Raw genomic sequence first — 6,000 nt, forward strand, 5'->3', positions numbered from 1 at the left:
TAAAAAGTAATGCCACCAGCTGTGGCATAAACTGTGAGATTTATTACTCTACTCAATTTTTATATTTAAGCAGTCATTGGACAAGTGCCACAAAGGCACATTCGATAAAAGACTGAGAAGGGTGGTAGGGTGTTGAGTTGATTGTCCAATATGCCAGTGAGCTTCTGTTAAAACAAAATAGTAAAGCAGAGGTTACCAATGTCTTCCTACTAGCCAGTGCCAACCTGGTTGGGCCCTTATCTATTTGGACTTCTATGGTTGACGCTATTCTTTCCCAACATCCACCTCTCCCTAGTCAAGTCCTCTTCACAATGAAATCTACTAATAACTTAAGCATCTGAATTCAAAGACTCAAAGTGATCATCCCAAAAGTAGAAACTATAGAAACTAAAAGGAAAATCCTTTTTTGGAAGACATAACTGTAGATCGGTTCTTCTCTGGTATTTTCCAGCCTTCTTACATGGATTATTTTGATGGTAAAATTAAAGACAAAAAAAAGAAAAGAAAAGAAAAAAAGGTGAACTTCTTTCCCAGTCACTACATAAAATGCAAACTAAAAGGAAAGCTAAATTTGATCTCACTGAAACAAGTTGGAGTAACATTTATTGGGCACCTACACTAAGCGAAACTCTGCTAAGCACTTCATGTTACATAGAGCATTATGAGATGGATATTATCATCACTATGTTGTTATTCCCATCTTACAGATGAAAAAACACAAACAGAATTAATAAAACTTGCACAAAACAGCTATACAGTGCTGGAGCTGGGAGTAGATGGTCTGAGTGTCCATATGCTTATTCAGTATAGTTATAAAAATACATGTAGTATTTATCAAGTTACTTTGACTTTTCATCAGATAAATAGGAATTCACAAAGAAATGGATCTAGAGGCCGGGCGCTGGTGGCTCACACCTATAATCCTAGCTCCTCAGGAGGCTGAGATCTGAGGATCACGGTTCAAAGCCAGCCCCAGCAGGAAAGTCTGTAAGACTCTTATTTCCAATAAACCACTGGAAAACCGGAAGTGGCGCTGTGGCTCAAGTGGTAGAGCACTCGCCTTGAGCTAAAGAGCGCAGGGACAGCGCCCAAGCCCAGAGTTCAAGCCCCATGTCCGACAAAAAAAAAAAAAGAAAAAGAAATGGATCTAGAAAACATAACATAGTTGGTTAAATGCCTACCATCTGGTACAAGCCCTCTAAATGTCTACCATAATCATTGCTAAATAGCTCCACAGTAAATAATTTAGTGTCCTGAATCTCTGAATCTTTTCAGTATCTGAATATTTCAATGCTACAAATTGTACAAATGAAATATGTTGCCCTTAGCCCTGAAGACAGATTGTATTTCATGATCTACTCACTGTCCTATTTCTGTTCAGTTCCTTTCTTCCTCCTCTACTTCCTCTTTGCATTTATATCCTTAAGAGCAGTTCAGTTCCTCTTTCTCAAGAATACCTATATACACACTTTACTCAAGAGAATTTTAACATTTGTCTTTGTGCTTCATATCTCTCGGTATAAATGCAAAACTTGAACCAAGTAGAAATAGTGTTTCTGATGTCTCTTCAGCTTTAGACCAATGTGAGTGTTCTACTTCTTTAAATATTAGCACATGCAAAAAAAAATTTTCCTTTAAAAAAAAAAAGCTTACATTAGCTAAACAAAGGGAGAATCTGTTACATTTCCATGTGCTTGTGACCTATTCCAATCAATCTCAACCCCCTACTGCCTCCCCAGGTCTTCCCTTTATTAGTCTTTCTTCAAAGATGTTTTTCCATAGATTTTTCTACAGCTAAATAAATAGAGCATATAAAAATGCTACAGAGCTGGAGGCATGGCTCAAGTGGTAAAATGCCTGCCTAGCAACTAACTATAAAACCTTGAGTTCAGACCCCACTACTACCAAAAAAAGTTACCTTTCAAAAAATGCTGTACAAGATGTGGTGGTACTCACTTGTAAACATCAGCACTTGGGAGGAACAAGTTCAAGGCCAGCCTGGTCTCAAAAAAATCAAGGACTAGGGATTCAGCTCAGTGGTAGAGCTTTCATCTTTCCTCTGAGAAAGCTCCCTAAGCTTCAGACTTGGCAGTCCTTCCTAGAGCTGCCACTGATTGATCTGGCTTGTCCAACCCTGGCGTACACAAGGCCCCAGGTTCGATCCCTAACTAAGGATTTAAAACAAGCAAAAAGACAAGTTACTTGTCAGTATACAAATATGTACCTTCGTTTATACAGTCCAAAAGTAATTACTGAATGCCCATGTAACTTTTCCCTCCCTGAACCAAGATGATATATTCAAGATAAAGGCATGAGTGCTGAAGTTAAACGGATGTTGATTTGAAAACTAGGTCTCATACTTACTAGCTCAGAAACCTAGTCAGTACATATTTTACATACTTGATGTAAAGACAATAATTATTCATAGGGTTCTCTTTGAGCAGACTTTAAGTAATTATTATAAAACACTTAGTAAGTTGGGTGCTGGAGGCTTATGCCTGTAATCCTAGCTACTCAAGAGGTTGAGATCTGAGGATCACAGTTCAAAGCCAGCCCAGGTAGAAAAGTCCAGGAGACTCTTATCTCCAATTAACCACCAGAAAACCCGAAGTAGCACTGTGGCTCAAGTGGTAGAGCACTAGTCTTGAGCTGAAGAGCTGAGGGACAGCACCCAGACCCAGAATTCAAGCCCCACCATTGAGAAAACAACAACAACAACAACAACAAACCCACCTACTATATAGGTCCTAATATTAGCAAACACTCTATAAAAGACAACTATATAACCAATGTTGTAATACTAAAGAAAGTTTAAGTTAAAAAGTTAAAAAATTATTTTGTCTTACTAAAAGATGAAAATTTGTAAGCTTTATATTAAAGATACATTAAAATTAAAAAACCTGGACCTGGGGGCTGGGAAGGTGGCTCAGTGGTAGAGTGCTTGCTTTGCATGCATGAGGCCCTGGGTTCAATTCCTCAGCACCACATAAGCAAAAAGAAAAAAGCCGGAAGTGGCGCTGTGGCTCAAGTGGTAGAGCGCTACCCTTGAGCTGAAGAGCTGAGGGACAGCGCCCAGGCCCAGAGTTCAGGCCCCAAGACCGGACCCAAAAAAAAACCTGGGCCTGTGGATACAGCTCAATGTATATTGTTTGGTATGAGCAAGGCCCTTGGTTCAATTCCCCAACATAACACACTTAAAATTCCTAAGGTTATATAAGAAACTTTCCTTTTTTTATGTGAGGGTCCTAGGACTTGAACTCAGGGCCTGAGTGCTGTCCTTGAGCTTTTTTGATCAAGGCTAGGGCTCTACCACTTAAGCCATATTTTCCTGTCTGGCCTTCTGGTGATTAATTGGAGATAAAAGCCTCAAGCTTTCTCGCCAGGTCTGGCTTTAAATAGCAATCCTCAGATCTCAGCTTCCTGAGTAGCGAGGATTACAAGCATGAGCCACTGACACCAGGCTAACTTCCCCACTTTTTAAAGAGATACACTAACTATAAGTGTAAAATAACACTAACTATAAGTGTAAAATAACTAAAATATATTAACAAAAAAAGGAAAAAGATGAAGAAAAAAATTTTAAATCAAAAGCTGGTGAGCTTGAGTGTACACTTCCATTTTTGTGGAAATACTATTTTTAAAAAATAAAACCCATCTCCAGGATGTGCCTAATATATTTCCTTGCATTCCAGACAAATCAGAAATGGGATGATGCACTGACCCAACTATTGTGTCTCTTTACTCAATATTTCAGCACAAGTTAAACCAATCTACCTTTCATTATAAAGGTGAACAAAAGGGAATACTTATGAATGCATTAAAGGGCAAAAAAAAAAAAAAATACAAGCTTTTGCAGTGGGTGTGGTACACACTTGTAATCCCAGCACCCTCTAATTCCAGCACCTGGGAAGCTCAAAATTTTGTTTGAAGACCAACTTAAACTACATAGCAAGTTCCAAACTTACTTGGAACCCTATCTTTAAAAAAAAAAAAAGAAAGAAAAAGAAAAAAAAAGCTTTTAAAGCTGCTTGTTATTATTAGATCAAAACAGCAGCAATGCACATCTCCCCCACATCCTTTATTTACTCAAATACTTGCCCCTTATTTACTTTTAAAATTGTAAGACAATCATAGGCAGAGCTCCAAAATCTTAAAGATGAGAATATGAGTTGCTATCTTCAAATTTTTCAGGACTCCTTTATCAATTCATATAAAGGTTTTTACCCGATATTTCTAGGTCGCTTTTAGGTTTTTATCAGATTCACAACACAGCTACATCATAGAGGGAGAGAGGCAATTAATTTCTCTCGGAGGCTTAAGAAGCTTAACCTACAGTCTAGGCTACCCAAATTAAGCTGACTAACAACCCAAAATTTCAAGTCACACCTTGCCTATCTCTGAGTAAGCAAGAAAACACCAGCATGTAGTCAAACAATAATTTGGAGCTAACCTTAATTCCTATCCTAAAGTGGTTGGCTCTTTCAAAAATACTCACAATCCCTTCGGAGCACAAGTTTCAAATAAACGAGGCATAGTTGTCAGCAATCACTCAGCAACACACAACACCTGCTCAACAGACCTCTCCACGGAGCACCTTTCTACGAATCATGTCCAGCTGCAGTTTCAGCCTCAGTTTACCCATTCACTGGAGATTTATTTTTTTAAGCAATAAACTTTCCTCGGCTTCAACGATTACTTCTGTCCTTGCTACCTACATACCCAGGCAGTCAACAACGTTGCAAGGCACATTTTAACATTTACCCCCCCCCCCAAGTCTGGCAGCTCGCGAGCGGTGGACGCCAAGCATCCGCCCACTGCCCTCCCGTGACTCCCAGGCTACTTTTGACGCACCGGGATGCGGCTCGCCTGACATTCTGCACCAGCCATGACCACTAAGGAAAAACCAACTCCACCAAAATAAAATGGGTGTCCCTAAGGCTCCCTCCTGGCCCTCACCCCCCAAAGCCGCGTGGATCCTAACCCCGCTCGCCGCCCTGGGCTGCGGCGGCCACCTGCCCCAGGAGGCCGCAGGGAGGAAGCGGCCGGGTTCCCCACCTCCCCGGCCCGGCGTCCGCCCCGGCCCCGCCGCGGAGGCAGGAACACGGGGGCCGCAGGTTTCCGTCTGGCGCAGGCCTAGCGCGGGGGGCCGCCCGGGGCTTTCCCCTCCACACCCCCACCCCCAGGACCCGTCCCCGCCGTCCCGGGCCCGCAGAGCCCCGCCGGGCGCCTCCTGCACCTGCCCCGCGCCCCCGCCGCAGCCCTGACGGGCGGCTTCACCCACCTGGCGGCCCCGCCGCGCCTCCCGCACGTCACGGCGCCGCTCCGCGCTCCTCAGCACGGGCGGCACGGGCTCGCCCGGGCGGGAACCCGGATGACCTCCTCGGCCGCCGCCGCGCCGCCGCCCCGTGTGGTCGTCAGGCCGCCCGCAGCGAACCTGTTGCGCAGCCTGTCACGGCCGCTCGGCTCCGCCGGCGCCGCCTCAGCCCCACAACAACATGGCGGCCGCGGCCTCCGCAGGAAGCCGGGGGGCGGGGAGGCAACGACGGGCCGGGCAGAGGACGGCCCGCCCGCCCGCCCGCCCGCCCGCTCGCTAGCCCGCCCGCTCGCTCGCTGGCCGGGTAGCCGGGGCACCTATTCCCCACCCACCACCCTCAGGAGCCCCAAACTGCCCGGCGTCGTCTCCTCACCCCCCGGAACCCCAAGGAGACCGTGGGGCTGGGCCGAAGAGTTCCGCCTCCACCTCTTCCTCCTCCCCGAGACCCGAAGCTCCGGACCTGACAGCAGCCCTTCCTGGAGCTGCGACGGCCCACCTGGCTCCTCCTCCCCGAGGTGACATGCTGAGGCTGGGGGTACGTTTCCTGCCACTGCAGACCCCAGCAGTGCCCGGCGCGTCCCGGCGGGGCTACGCGTTGGGTCCTCTCTCCCCTCCTTTTCCCCTCTCCCCTCCCTCCCGTCGACCTCTCTCCCCACTCTTCTGCCTCGTTCTCCTCACTGAAGGTT

At 45.8% G+C, this 6,000-nt stretch overlaps 1 protein-coding gene across 3 annotated transcripts in view; it reads right to left on the bottom strand.

Annotated features, from left to right (window-relative positions):
* Itsn2 (intersectin 2) overlaps positions 1-5,706 on the bottom strand; it is a 128,965-nt gene extending 123,259 nt beyond the window's left edge. The window contains exon 1 of one of the 3 annotated variants that reach the window (XM_042696756.1): positions 5,688-5,706. The gene's annotated coding sequence lies outside the window, so the exon portion shown is untranslated. Of the gene's footprint in view, positions 1-4,579; positions 4,660-5,281; positions 5,505-5,687 lie in introns of those variants that run through there. The other 2 variants (XM_042696754.1, XM_042696755.1) reach the window with 2 other exon arrangements.
* Positions 5,707-6,000: the final 294 nt, after the last annotated feature.

This window comes from Dipodomys spectabilis, unplaced genomic scaffold (assembly GCF_019054845.1).
Source record: "Dipodomys spectabilis isolate Male_0828 unplaced genomic scaffold, ASM1905484v1 ptg000210l, whole genome shotgun sequence".
NCBI lineage: Eukaryota > Metazoa > Chordata > Mammalia > Rodentia > Heteromyidae > Dipodomys > Dipodomys spectabilis.